Raw genomic sequence first — 15,634 nt, forward strand, 5'->3', positions numbered from 1 at the left:
CAGCCCATCCCCTGCCCCCACAATCAATTCCCACACTGTTGTCCATTCCCATGGGTCATTCATACATGTCCTTTAACTAGTCTCTTCCTTCTCTGTCCACCATTATCCCCTACCCACTTCTCCTTCCCCTCTGGTCACTGTCAGTGTGTTCCTTATTTCCATGCCTCTGGTTCTATTATGTTTGTTAGTTTATTTTGTTCATTAGATTCCTGATATAAGTGAGATCATATGGTACTTGTCTTTCACCAACTGGCTTACTTCACTTAGCATAATATTATCCAGTTCCATCCATGCTGTCGCAAAAAGTAGGAGTCCCTTCTTTCTTTCTGCTGCGTACTATTCCACTGTGTAAATGTGCCACAGTTTTTTGATCCACTCATTTACTGATGGGCACTTAGGCCATTTCCAGCATTTGGCTATTGTAAATATAGCTGCTATGAACATTGGGGTGCATAGGTTCTTTTAAATTGGTGATTTGGCATTCTTAGGGTATATTCCCAGCAGCAAGATTGCAGGTCAAAAGGCAATTACATTCTTAGTTTTTAAAGGATATTCCATATTGTTTTCCACAGTGGCTGCACCAGTCTGCATTCTCATCAACAGTGCACATCCTCACCAGCATGTGTTGTTTGTTGACCTGTTGATGATGGCCCTTCTGACAGGTGTGAGGTGATACCTAATTGTGGCTTTAATTGGCATCTCTCTGATGGATAGTGATGTTGAGCATTCTTTCATATGTCTATGGGCCCTCTGTATGTCCTTCTTGGAGAAGGATCAGTTCAGGTCCTTTGCCCATTTTTAATTGTATTGTTTGTCTTCCTGGTCTTGAGTTGTAGGAGTTCTTTATATATTTTGGGGATCAAACCCTTGTCCAAGATATCATTGGCAAATATGTTCTCCCATATAGTCAGTTTTCTTTTCATTTTGATGATGGTTTCTTGTAGCCATACAGAAGCTTTTAAATTTGATGTAGTCTCATTTGTTTATTTTTCCTTCATTTCCCTTGCCCTAGAAGATATATTGGCAAAATGTTGCTATGTGGGATATCTGAAATTTTCTTGTCTATGTTTTTCTCTAGGGTTTTCATGGTGTCACAACTTATATTTAAGTGTTGTTTTTTTTTTTAATCAATTTTGAGTTTATTCTGGTGTATGGTGTAAGTTGGTGGTCTAGTTTCTTTTCTTTTTTTTCTTTCCCTTTCTTTCTTTCTTTCTTTCTTTCTTTCTTTCTTTCTTTCTTTCCTTTTCTTTTCTTTCTTTTTCTTTTTTTGCATGTACCAGTCCTGTTCTCCCAGCAACATTTATTGAAGAGGATTTTTTCCCTCCATTGTATAACATTTTATGATCATAGAGACTTGGGCTTATTTTTGGGTTCTCTATTCTGTTCCATTGATCTATGTGTCTGTTCTTATGCCAGTACCAGACTGTTTTGATCACAGTGGCCTTGTAGTATAGTTTGATATTGGGTATTGTGATCTCTCCTACTTTGTTCTTCTTTCTCAAGATTGTTGAAGCTATTTAGGATCTTTTTTGGTTCCATATAAATTTTTGAAATATTTTCTCTAGGTCTGTGAATATGCCATTGGTATTTTAATAAAAATTGTGTTTAATCTATAGATTGCTTTGGGTAGTGTGGACATTTTAATGATGTTAATTATTCCAGCCTATGAACACAGTATATGCTTTCATTTATTTGTATCTTCCTTAACTTCTTTCTTTAGTATTCTATAGTTTTCCAAATACAGTTATTTTACTTCCTTGGTTAATTTTGTTTCTAGGTACATTATTTTTCTTGTTGCTATAGGAAATGGGATTTCCCCCCTAGTTTCTGTTTCTGACATTTCATTGTTGGTGTAAAAAAATGCCATCCATTTCTGAATATTGACTTTGTATCCCACTATTTTGCCAAATTCACTTAGGTTGAGTAATTTTTGGTAGAGACTGCAGGGTTTTCTATGTACACAATTGTCTCATTTGTGAATAATGACAGTTTTACTTCTTCCTTTCCAATGTGGATGCATTTTATGTTTTTTCTTGTCTGATCACTGCAGCTGGAACTTCCAGTACTATATTGAATAAGAGTGGTGAAAGAGGACACCATTGCCTTGTTCCCGATCTTAAGGGGGAAATTCTAGTTTTTGTCCATTGAGTATAATGTTGGCTGTGGGTTTCTCATATATGATTTTTATTATGTTGAGATATGCTCTCTCTATTCCCACTTTACTGAGTGTTTTTATCATAGATGGGTGATAGATTTTATCAAATGCTTTTTCAGCATCGATTGGTATTATCATGTGATTTTTGTCTTTCATTTGTTTACTGTGGCATATTATGTTTATTGATATGCAAATATTGTATCATCCTTGCATCCCTGGGTTGAATCCAACTTGATCATGGTGCATGATCTTTTTAATGTATTGCTGAATCCAGATTGCCGATATTTTATTGAGAATTTTAGCATCTCTGTTCATCAGATATATTGGCCTGCAGTTTCCTTTCTTTGTTGTGTCTTTACCTGGTTTTCGAACTCAAAAAAGAGTTTGTGAGCCTTCCCTCTTCTTGACTATCTTTGAAATGTTTGAAAAGGACAGGAGTTAGTTCTTCCCTAAATGTTTGGTAAAATTTGCCTAGGAAGTGGAATTGCTGGGTCATAAGGTAACTTTATTTTAAATTTTTTTGAAGAGACTCCATACTGTTTTCCATAGTGGCTAAATCAATCTCTATTCCCACCAATAGTCCACAAGAATTCATTGATGATAGCGATTCTGAAAGATGTGAGGTGATATCATGGTTTTAATTTTCATTTCTCTGATAGTTAATGACATTGAACATCTTTTCATATGTCTATTGTACATCTCTATGTCCTCTTTGGAGAAGTGTTTATTCAGGTCCTCTGCCCATTTTTAAATGGGGTTGTTTGTTTTTTGGTGCTGAGTTATATGAGTTCTTCCTATATTTTGGATATTAACCCCTTTCAGTTGGAAACTCACAGTGTTTGAGTTATATTTGGTTAAGTCCAGTAGGATATTTCAAAATCACTTGAGTTTCTCCACAAACACCACGTATGTTATTTTGGTGTACCAGATCTCTGACTTAAAAATTAATCTCAGGACCATAATATGTTTTTCAGGTAGGGTCCACTTATAAGTTAGATTTCACATTCCTGTTTTAAAAAATGTTATAATCACATTAAAGGACATTTAAAAAGAAAATGTCTTCAATTTCTACCAACTAAATAATACTATTTTCATTTCTCCTTATTCCTTTCCAAATTTTATTTACATACATATATAACTTAGTTGTAATCATCATAAACATACAATGCTGAGTTTTCCCTTTGAATCTTTCCAGTATTTAATAAATACTCCTTCCTGTTGTTCCATGATTTCTTATCTTTCATTTTCAATGGATGCCTGCTATTATACCAAACTGATATAACTTTCTTAATAATTTTCCTATTCTTGGACTTTTAAGCCATTTCAATATTCTTCTGATTATACTGTTACAAATGTGCTTGCACATATATCCATTAAGAAATTTTAAAGGTGAGTTTACTAGTTTTGAGGCTGGTAACATTTTATGGTTTTAAATACAGATTGGTTCCTAAAAATATTGCACCAATGTGCAATGATTCCAGTAGCTGATAGGCATGCTTTTTCCCATTGACAAGAATCCAGAAATTATTCTTCTTGATTTTTTTGTTAGTTGTATAATATATGTAAAAGGTGCATGTATATTCATCATATATTTATTGAACTTGCAATGAGTTAAGCAGTATTCCAGGCACTGTGGACACTGAGTTGAATAAAATATGGGCAATTCCTAGGAGGAATTCACAACCTAGTGGGGTAGATAAGAAGAAAACAGAGGTCTGAATATATTTGCATAGGAATGCAAAGTTTGAATAGATTAATGATACTAGTTTACCTCGGTTTTTCTGAAATATAGGCAGACTTATCATGGAAGTTGGTTCTTACAAAATATGCAGGGTTTCCCCAAACTGAGAAGGGGTACCTCATTTTTGGTTTTTGTTTTAATTTCTATTTCCTAATTTATTACATTAGTTCCCAACATTTTTTTTCTTTTTGGAATTTTTCTTATAAGGGTTACCTGTGTGTTTTATTGTATTTCTAAATTTCATCAATAGTAATATTTGTGGGAACTTAGTATCACAATGAAGTAAAGCTAACAAAGACAATAATGTCACAGAAAACATTTGCTGGAAGAAAAAAGTGAAAGGCTCATGATACTGAGTTGTGATGTAAGGGAGCATGATTATCTCTGAGAGAAAAATTATCCTCCTAAATTAGCTCCCAAGACAGAAAGAATCATTTTAACAATGACTTTTTAAGAAAACAAAGATATGTACAATTTCTTCACGAATCCAAATATGGATACATATGTATATGTATAGTTATATGTATAATATGAATACAGTTTGGTTGTACTACTTGGTATTTATCCCTGAATTGTGGCAGAATCCTTCCCAAGCTGTGGGCCAGGCTTGTGAGCTGGTTCATGTTAAGCAGTATAATGTAGTAGTAATACCATGGACATTGGAGTCAAACAACCTGGATTTAAGTCCTGGTTTGAGCACACACAAGCTGTATTACCTTGTTTATGTTTCTATTTTCTCATATGTTATATTGGGGTTAATTATACCTACCCCCTAGAGATCATGTTAGGGTCAAATTAGATAATAGGTATAAAGCATTAGCATCATACAGGGTACGTAGCAGAATTCAATAAATTCTAGTCTTGTTGTTATTGTCACTGGGTTTAGAAGGTAAGACAATTCTAGGAAGGATTGATTCTATTCCACCTTGTTGACTGACATGAATTAAAGAATCCTGGAAAGAAGATCCCCCCACACACACCACAAAGATGGAGAGTCATGTTATAAAAACATGAATAATCCAATAAGATAATGGAGAGGTAGCAGCTCTCAAATACATTTTAGGCAAGAAGAGTGCTAGGGTGCAACTCCCATACTCTGTCATGCTGAATAAGTGCAGAAACCAGCAATCCTGCAAAGTGTTTTTTGCTTTCAATCAACCAATCAATTTCATGTTTCAAGTGTGTGCTTAAGTAATGCCACCTTTCCATTTATAAACTGAACAGGAGCTTGGGAATATTGATGACTTGATCTCCAAAGGCTGGACTTTAAGGCCCTTGAGCCCAAGTCTCTCACTTTGTAGATGAAAATACAGATGTCATCATTGACATCATCCTGCCTCTTAGCAGAGATTTGGTTCAGAGAAAAAAAAATCAGACTTCCCTACTTTCTGGTATGTTTCAATTAGATCAATGGTCTCCAACCTTTAGGACCACAAATTTGTTGGAAGCACCATGAAGCATTTGGAAAATGTATTAAAAGAAACTTCTGGGAGCATTTTGTAGTGATTGTTACTAGGTGAGGATGAGTCCCTTTTGTTTAGATTCTCTCAAGTGTGTAAAATCTGACAAAGGCCAGCACTAAAAAGAACACACATGTAAAGTGACCACTTAGGATCCCTTTTCTCACTACAGTGAGTCAGCCATTACTTTTCTTTAAATAAGTAATATTCTGAGAAATCCACTTACTCATCATTAAGGGCCATTAGTATCTACCCGTTGTCACACATAAACCCTAATGAAGTTTACTATCAAGGGTTCTTCTAGAGTTGCTAATTTTCAAAGAGAAAACTAGTATTGTTGAAAGCAGAATTTGGATTTTTTTCTAAATCTCTTTTAAATATTCTCCCCTGTCCCCTCTTCCCTGGAAAATAAAGCAGCCCACGCAGTAATTATAGGAAGTTTTTAGCAGAAAGAACCTCTGATCTAGGTCTACTTTACGGTGGCTGCAGTTTGGTCTTTGGTCACAGGGGAGCACACTGACCTCTCAGTTGAAAACTCACAAAATACTTGCTGGCTTCTCTGGTCTTTTTGTACATTAGTCTGCCCAATTTGGGGACCAGGTCATTTAATACAGCCAGGAGGCCACAGAAGAGTTCTCCTTTAAGCAAAACAGACAGCAACTCTTGTCCATCCCAATATTTCAATAGGGTATTTTTCCTAGGCTAATTTGGAAATGCAACTGTTCAATGAAAGAATTTGAGTTGGCTAGTTATTTTTGTATTCCGATAGCAAATCTACTTAGTGTGGGGCTAAAGGGGTTCTAGTTAGCAGGCATGGCAGAGATAAGGTGGCCTAGCTACACGACCTCTAGGTGAGATACATGAGAATTTCCTTCTCACCTCCACTTTCTCCACACTTTTCTCTGATCCATCTTATTCTTTTAATTAGTACTCTTCTTCAAAATAGAAATTCCCCTAGATTTTCAAAGCCTGGTGTAAATTGTTTGAGTAGGTCATTCTCAAAGTGCTAGCATGGGCATCAGTGCTTTTATTTAGCTAGAAATTCAGAAATAAGTAGGACCAAGGAGTAAGAAACCAAAGGAAATTAGGGCAGAAAAGCTTAAATGTTATTTTCATTATTAATAAATCCATAGAAAAGCATACTTGATTTTCTTGGCCATCTGGCCATTCATCAATTTAGTTTTTGGTTTTGATATAATAAAAGAGCAGTGGAGACTGGGTAGATCTTGTTTCCTTTGCTGGGTTCAGGATTAGGAGATAATCCTGAGACTGCTCATTGTATATTCTCAGCACATGTAAATATCAAACCCACCAGGAGGCACGGCACTTTTGTGTTAGATGACAGTTCCAATTGTAAAAGCTTTTTAATTAACAGGGGCTTTGTATCAGCTTTCTTATCTATCCAGCTAGAGTTTCCATGTCTGGACAGGTGCATCCTGTTGTGTATTACAGGACAGCAAAGGGCAGTATAAGGGCAGGGACACTTAAGACAATTATTCCTGAATGAGTTCATGCTTCCTTGCTCTCTGCCTCCTGCTGTTTCTTTTTTCTTTTTCCTTTTTAGCATTTCTTCCCCCTTTAAGCACACTGTAGCTTCAGTTGCTTCATTCACTTATTCATTCATACATACATTCAACGAATATTTACTGTATACCTGCTTTGTGTTATCTGCTGTAGTGGGCTTTGGGTATATAGTGCTGCACTAGGAAGGCTCACTATCTAAGACAGAAGGCAGATATTCATGAAATCATAAAGGTAAAGTGGAAAGAATATTTTAATGCCAGAATTCTTAGAAAAATTTTCCACATGGATCGAGCATTCTTTCTCTCCAATAGTGTTTCTTTCTCTGCCTTTAAGAGCCTGCGTCTGATGACAATGGGCTACCAAACTTTATGATGTCATGGAATCCTAGAGAGAATGTCACTGCCAACTTAGCTCACCAATTTCATGTAGCAAATAGTTCTACCAAAGCCAAGAGCTAATACTATCATGGAACCCAGAGTCAGGACTACTGACACACATTACACATAGCATCCGTCCCCAACACTTTTGGCACCAGGGACTGGTTTTGTGGAAGACAATTTTTCCACAGACTGGGGGGTAGGATGGTGGATGGTTTGGGGATGATTCAAGCACATTATATTCAAGCTCACTTCCTGCTGTTTAGTCCAGTTCCTACAGGCCCAGACTGGTACTGGTCTGTGGCCCAGAGGTTGGAGACCCCTGCACACAAGCAACTGGACTTGGCATACAGGGTCAGACTGGGACTATGGTCTTCCTAATTCACTAGTTTACCTATTTGGCTCCATGAGTAGATGCATCAAAAACTGATATTTTAGGCCAATCATGACCTAGATTTGGGAGACAGAGGGTTGAGAAGATAGTGAGTAATTATACACAAGGATCATATAGTTTTAGAGTAGGCATGATCCCCAATATACTTGATACTCATGGTGTGGTCCATGGAGTAGCAACATTAACATCACCTGGGAGTTTGTCGGAAATGCAGGACCTCAGGCTCCACCCCAGACCTACTGAATCTGGATCTGTCTTTTGACAAGATCTGCAGGTGAGTTGGAACCATTAAATTTGGAGAAACAATGCTCAAGATCAGTAAGTTTAAACTTCTTCTCTAATACTTACACAGATGAGTTATCTGTGCAGGACACATTTTCCTAAGAGTTACCAAGGTTGTAAACATTTCCACACTACAAGTGAAAAATAAGAGTACTGCAATACACCAGTGCTATGTCATAGTTTAGAACAACTGCTCTGGCTTAATTCCTTCATTCTATAAATGAGTGATTTGCCTAGGTCCCATCTGTAAGCTCATAGCAGAGCTGGGACCAAGAATACAAATCATCAGCTATTGTTTGGATCAGTCTTGAATCAGGGGCTTCTTGTTCTTCCCTTTATGATCTGATTCCTCACAGGCTATGTTTCTGTCATTTGTGTCTCAGATTTAAGGTTAGAGTTACTGATGTCTACTCGAAGCTTACCCACCTGTCTTTGAACAGCTTGGTAATCTTATCCTTTTTGGTCACAGTAAGGCATTTTCTGGCCTTATACATACACCCTTTCATCTATAAAGACCATTCTCTCCCGACCTTGACCTTCTAGTTACCTTATATGGAATTCTTGGCCCTTGAGCCTTATACCTTGACCTCTGTAAAGAGCACACATTGTCCAGTAGTTTTCTTTGAACGAGCTGTGTGAACTCATATTTCTATGTGAACATCCCCCATAAAGTGTATTCCACAATGAGGGACCTATATTTAGATTTTTCCAGAGTCCAGAGCTGGAAAAACTATTGAGTTCTGAGCTCTGCATCCAGATTTCTCTGTTTGATTCTATCCAACCTCCATCTTACATTACTAATATCAGATCCTGATCATCCTCTCATTTTATTTCCAAAGAATGTGATAAGGATAAGAGAGTCTAGAAAGCAAATATGCATCTTCAAATTAACAAAGGGCTAAGAAAAGTTAAAGAGAATAGCTTCACTTCTTCAAAGAGGAAAGTAAGAAGGCTTCTGCTCTATGTTAAGGGTATAATTCAATGTCACCCAGACTGATTTAGTACTGAAAGACTTTAGATTTCCCAAAGATCAACATAAGGCCAACCTCCCCTCTACACCCCCACTCTTATTAGGGATTTCTGGACCCAAGGGTAGGTAGGACAATGACCATGTCCAGCTTGAAGCAGCTAGAGGAGCATGAGACCTTCACCCATTGTCCTTTATAAGATTATAAAGGGTCTTACGTCTGAGAGGGGGAACTTGTTATTTTTTATTGTTATAAAAATTAAGTAATTAGTTAATTAAAAAAAAGAATAATATAAGAAAGGGTGAAGCCAAGGAACTTATATGCACAACCCATGGACATGAACTAAGGAGGGTGGGATTGCTGGGAGGAGGAGGATACTGGGTGGAGGGGAGCGAAGGGGAAAAATTGGAACTATTGTAACAACAGAATCAATAAAATATACTTAAAAAAAGAAAAGATGGTAGGTAGATAATATATTAATTCTAAGATAATTTAGTTCCTTTTAAATCTTGATATTTTTTGCTATCAACGAGGAATGTGTTCCTGAAAACAGCTCTAACCAACATGGCAAAGTTCCTGAACCACCTAATCTGCACTTGGGGACCAGAGTTTGCTCCAGATAATGTAGGAAATAGGTGAAGCTGATTTAAAACATTATTTTCCCATAGTTACTACTTTTTGGAGCTGCCCCTTTGGTTAATGCTTTCATTTTACTTGGTTCTCAGTGCTCTCTTCCTGCCTGTTCTCTCCCCTATAGCAAATAAGGCCACCTGCTAAAAATATCCAATGCCATGTAACCCATTGCTAGAGTATCTGCACATGAAAAGATACATGGAGGGGATAAAACAGCTCAAAGGAATGATTGCTCAGGCTGGAACTTGATGCATTAAGAATGGGGGAAGTCTATTAGTAGTGGGACCTCAAGATCCCATCAATAGTTGCTTGTCTTCTCATCCCATAGATAAGGTCAGATCTGAAGAGAATGACACATGCCCCCACCTTGCTTCATAAAGAGATTAGTAAAAAAATTAGGTCAGAGATGCTGAAGTGCTTTTGACACAAATCAAATCAGGGCTTTAATTTTTCCCAATCTAATAGAGCCTTGCCTTAGGGTCAGTTTCTGCCTCAATTTCTCCATCTTTCAAAATGAGAATATTGTACTCATGCACTTTTTTACAAGGCTGCTGGGTGAAAAGGAAACAATTGTGTTTATGTAATGTCCATTGGAACAATAATGTGTGAGATTATTGCCTTAATGAGACCAATGGCATCACAGAAGAAACAAGTGGTTGTATTTAGCCTGTATTTCAAATTGGTCTTGACCTAAGCAATGTTCACGCAGGTGAAAATATGACACCTTTGCACTGCTCACCAGGGCAATGAATACTCTTCCTGTGTTTGATTGCTGGAGGACAAAAACAGCTCCACTTCATTTTAAAAACAGAACCCTCACCCCCACATGCCACATGCCACTTAGGCTTCTTTTCTCAAAGATAAACCAGGTGTCTTCAGAGAACAAAAGGATTGGCTCCAACTTACTTTTTGAAGGTGTGGTCTTTTGATCCACTGCATCAGAATCACACTTACCACAAATGCAGATTATTGGCTTAAGCATCTTGCCAAACCCATTGATTCAGTATGTTTTGGGGTGAGACCAAGAAAGCCATATACTAAACAAAAAGATGACTCTGGCATACTAACATATGTGATCCACTATCACCAGTGGACTTAATTTCTCAAATATAACTATAGGGCAATGATTCTTAACCATGGCCACAAACTAGGATCGCCTAGAGGATCTATGGCCAGCCCTAGCCCTGAGAAATTAAGTGAGTTTTTCTGAGGATGAGGCCTGTCATATGCATTTTAAAAGCTCTACTGGTGATTTTAGGTGTTCAGTTAGGGCTGGGAAACACTAATGTAGGGCCATCTTTGGATTTACTCCCCCACTTCCTCTTGGGTTGCAAGAAAACTGTTAATGAACAGAAAGTGGGTTCCTGCTGCCTGCTGCCACCCTCTAGAAAAAATTCCAGAGGCAAAAGTTTGGTGATAAAGGAAAGAAGTCTTTATTCAAAAACCACACAATTTTTATATAACAGCTTTCCACATGCATTAGTCACTTAAACCTATCAATCAAGGCTAAGCTCTTTAACACTCGAGTTCTATAATTCCCAATTGGTTTTAATTTTCTTATTTCTATATGGTTTGTTTACAAAATAAAACAACAAAAGATACAAAAGATATACATTTTGGAAGAATGGCAGGTTTCTGCCTCAGAACCTGTCCCCTCTAGGACACCCAAAGAAGGATAACGCTGCCACTCTCTGCTGCCAGACCAGCCTGATCCTAGGCTACACCTGGAGTTTCTTCTTCCATTTAAAATACCATCCTTTTGGAAATGTAGGCAGCTGCAACACGATCACCCCGGCATCCTCAATGAAGACAGCCCAAGAACCAATCTTTGCCCTTCTTTTATTTTTGGAGGGTTATTTTTATTTTAAAACTTCTGGCCCATAATTTCATGTGCTCTGGAGGCATTCAGCTTCTCATCCAGTCCTAGACTGTTTACCATGGCCTTCGGCAACTTCCTCCTATGGCCCCTTTCTACTCCTTCCTGAAATCAAACCTGTGACCCTTTGGTTCACATTCCAGTACTCAATCCACTGAGCCACACCAGCCAGGGTTCCTTTCTTCTTCTTAACATCCCCCTGTCTATTTTGTGCCTACCAATTATGCTTCTTAATCCCTGTACCTTTTCCCCCATTCTCCCCCTTCCCCCTCCCAATGGTCTCCATATCTATGATTCTGCTCTTGTTCTATTGTTTACTTAGTTTGTTTTGTTTTTTAGATTCAGCTGTTGATAGTTGTGAGTTTGTTGTCATTTAATTGTTCACAGTTTTGATCTTCTTTTTCTTAAATATGTCCCTTTAACACTTCATATAATAATGGCTTGAACACCTGACTTTGAGAGTTCTTAGAAAGCTTGCAGTTTTCGAGCTATTTTGGACGTATATGACTTTCTACTTAAATCCTGAAAATTTCCTTGGGTATGAATTACAAACTGTCTCAAACTTTCAGGTCTTGTCTGTTAGCATATAAATGTTGGAGCATAATGATGGTAGACTGATGAGTCCTCACTTCTGGGGTTAAAGAAGGAGCTGTTCTTCCCTATGCCAAAAACATGACTTATCCAAAGATAAATCTGTGAAAATCTCTTTCTTAAACTAATATGTTGGGTTCTATATAAAGATAACAGAGCTTTTTGTCAGTTATTCTAGTTCAGGCTAATGTATGGAATAATGTATACGCTACCTATTATCTATAAAAGGGCTAATTTAAGTTAGGATTTTGCTTTTTAATCATCTAATGCAGAGAACAGGGCATGGCCATCAGACAGATGAAATTATAAAAATGTGATGTCTTTAAACAGCCTAGTTTTTTAAATGTTGGGTTTTGCTTCTTTCCTTTCTTGTAATAATTTCCTTTATAATTAATCAGCTGATAAATTATTTATGAAATGTCATGTCCTACATAACACCAAAATGTATTCTTTTCAGAAAAGAAGAGAAAGTTTTTGGCAGTCATGACATTGTTTAGTTTGACATTTAAAGAAGCCACAAATGAATGTTTTCCATTTCATTAACTGTAGTCATATGTTTACAGTCCTACTCTGATTTGGTATACCTTTTTAAAACCTAGCTTTGTGAGAAAAATCTTTAACAAATTTTTTTTAATGGTGAGTGCTTGCCTGGAATAGATCATTTAGGCTCCTAGCTTCTCAATTAACATAAAAGCACACCTCATTTTTTATACCCATTTAAAGTTTTCATTAGGAGCAATTTGAAGTTCCTCAACTATTCAACAGAGAAGAAGTAACACTAACAGTTGATTGCAGAAATAACGGTAGGCTGTGGCAACATATCTAAGCATAATTGTAAGCTGGGCAGAATGAGGCTTGGGATGAGCTAGCACTCAGGAAAATGTAGAAAATTCACCTAAGGACAAATAGTAAGGATCTTATTCTGAAAGTCCTTTAAACATAAGGCAAAGCATTGTTTTTATTCTTAAAATATGTTTTATAATAACAATAATTAGCCTTTCTGCTTTCACTTACTTGATGAATTACGTTACCATACATGGTAAGCAGCAGTAGTAGAGGAGGGAGTTAGTTGTTCAGGAACAAAACAAACATTCTAAATCCCCAAATAGTCCATTATAAACATGGAATATGCCAATGAGATTTTAACAGCTTCTTTGAGCTATAATATGTTTCATGCTACATATATACAATAAAGTTCACCCATTTAAAGTGTACGATTCAGGATGGCTGGCTAAGCTGGGAAGATGCTCGCAGGACTCAGGCCCACCACCTCCCCTTTGCCCTGGGCTCGGCTCTCACTTCCAAGCAGTGGAGGGCTGGGCAGCCAGAGCCATGCAGTTGGAATCGGGGATTGTACTGGATTTCAAAGTCGGGAGGAGTTTCACGAGGAATCCAAAACATATTATGAACTCAACAGTCAGCCCTTGAAGAGCAGCAGTTCCAAGAAGCATCCTGGTGCCTCCAAGCCTCCCATAATCTCCTCCAGTATGACATCACGCATCTTGCTACACCAGTAGCTAATGCATGAGCAGATGCAGGAGCAGGAGCTCAGGGAGCATCAGCAGAAGCTTCAGAAGGCCCAGTTCATGCAACAGAGAGTATTCATGAGTCAGACACCAGCCATAGACATCTGCATGTCCACCACCCTCCCCTCTGCTACCCAGGTGCCGATGGAAGTCCTTAAGGTGCAGACCCACCTCAAAAACTTCACCAAGCACCACATACAGAAATCCCAAAGGCAGCAGGTAAAGCACTACCTTTCTACCACTTTAGTAAATACACATGGCAACCAAGTCCTGAGCTTGCCATGTCCAAACCAGCCAGGCAATCCTGTCCTGCCACCCGTGCCAGGGAGCAGTGCACACAAAAGCCCCATGGCTATGCTTACACTTAACTCCAACTGTGAAAGAAAGGTATTTTGTAACTTTGAAGAACAAAACAGGGCTGAGAGTGAACATGCACTTCTGAGCATCCTGCATACAGATGGATGGTGTTATTGATGACATCATTAGCCTAAAATCAAGTTATAATGAAGAAATCTTGAGAGTGATGGATCCTGCCTTGCAAATGGCAACTGCATTACCTGTCTCATGAAACTTGATTGACCTTTATAGCAATCAAGGACTGCCACCTTGGGCCTCACCATCAGCAACTCCTGTCCAGCCAACCTTCCCAACATAAACAGGGAGCTCACAGAGCCTGAAGCTGAGAGCACTGACTAAAAAGATGAAAAAAAGGGCAATCACAACTTGATTGAATGAAGAAGATTTAACATAAATGACCACATTAAAGAACTAGGTACTTTGATTTCCAAATCTAATGATCTAGGTATGTTCTGGAATAAGGGAACCATTTTAAAAGCATCTGTGGACTATATCCGAAAGATGCAACAAGAATAGCAGCATGCCAAAGAGCTTGAAAACTGTCAGAAGGAACTGTGGTATATGAATTGGCACTTGTTGCTTAGAATACAGGAACTTGAAATGCAGCCTCAAGCTCATGGACATTCCCTTATTCCATCCACAAGTCTCTGCTCTCCAGATTTGGTGAATCGGATCATCAAGCAAGAACTCTATCTTGAGAACTGCAGCCAAGAGCTTTTTCGTCATCCCTCAGACCTAACTTGTACAACAACCCTTCATCTCACAGAGGGCACCATCTCCTTCAACAACAGCCTTGGACCTGGATCCAAGAGTAACCAAGCCTTTAGTGACCCCATGAAATGGGGACATCCTGATGGATGATACTCTCTCCTGTTGATGTAACTGATCCACTTCTTTTGTCAGTGTCCCCGGGAGCTTCCAAAACCAGCAGCAGGAAAAGCAGTATGAGCATGCAGGAACCTGAGCATGCATGTTAGCAAAGCTGCTTCTTTCCTGATCAGTAGAAGGGCTGTCTTGATAATTTCCCTTTAATATGAATTTTTTAATGTTTTACCAGTAGTCCAAGATATATTTTATTACTAGAATTTTGTGAAACAGACTTGTATCAGAAGAATTAACATCCTTAAAATGTCCATATTACCCAAAACAATCTGTAGATTCAATGCAATTCCTATTAAAATACCAAAAACATATTTCACAGATTTACAAAAATATTTCAAAAATTTATATGGAACCAAAAATGACTCCAAATATCCTCAGCAATCTTGATAAAGAAAAACAAAATGAGAGGGATCACAATACCTGATATCAAACTATATTATAAGGCCACTGTAATCAAAACAGTCTGGTACTGGCATAAGAACAGATATATAGATTAATGGAACAGAATAGAGAGCCCAGAAATAAACCAGGTCTCAATGGTTAATGAATATTTGACAAATGGGAGAGAATCATAAAATGGAGTGAAAATAGCCTATTCAACAAATGGTGTTGAGAAAACTAGAATGGTATATGCAAAAACATGAAACTAAACCATCAACTTATACCATACACAAGAATAAACTCAAAATGGATAAAAGACTTAAACACAAGTTGTGGTACCATAAAAGTCATAGAGGAAAACATAGGCATGAAAATTTCAGATATCCCATGCAATAATATATTTGCTGATACATCCTCTAGGGCAAGGAAAATAAAGGAAAGAATTAACAAATGGGACTTCATCAAACTAAAAAACTTCTGCATGGCT

At 37.7% G+C, this 15,634-nt stretch overlaps 1 pseudogene; it reads left to right on the forward strand.

The window, feature by feature from the left end:
* The first annotated feature begins 13,333 nt into the window (after positions 1-13,333).
* On the forward strand, positions 13,334-14,861 carry LOC149990706 (microphthalmia-associated transcription factor pseudogene; annotated as a pseudogene).
* Positions 14,862-15,634: the final 773 nt, after the last annotated feature.

This window comes from Furipterus horrens, unplaced genomic scaffold (assembly GCF_987537825.1).
Source record: "Furipterus horrens unplaced genomic scaffold, mFurHor1.1.pri manual_scaffold_17, whole genome shotgun sequence".
Taxonomy (NCBI): Eukaryota; Metazoa; Chordata; class Mammalia; order Chiroptera; family Furipteridae; genus Furipterus; species Furipterus horrens.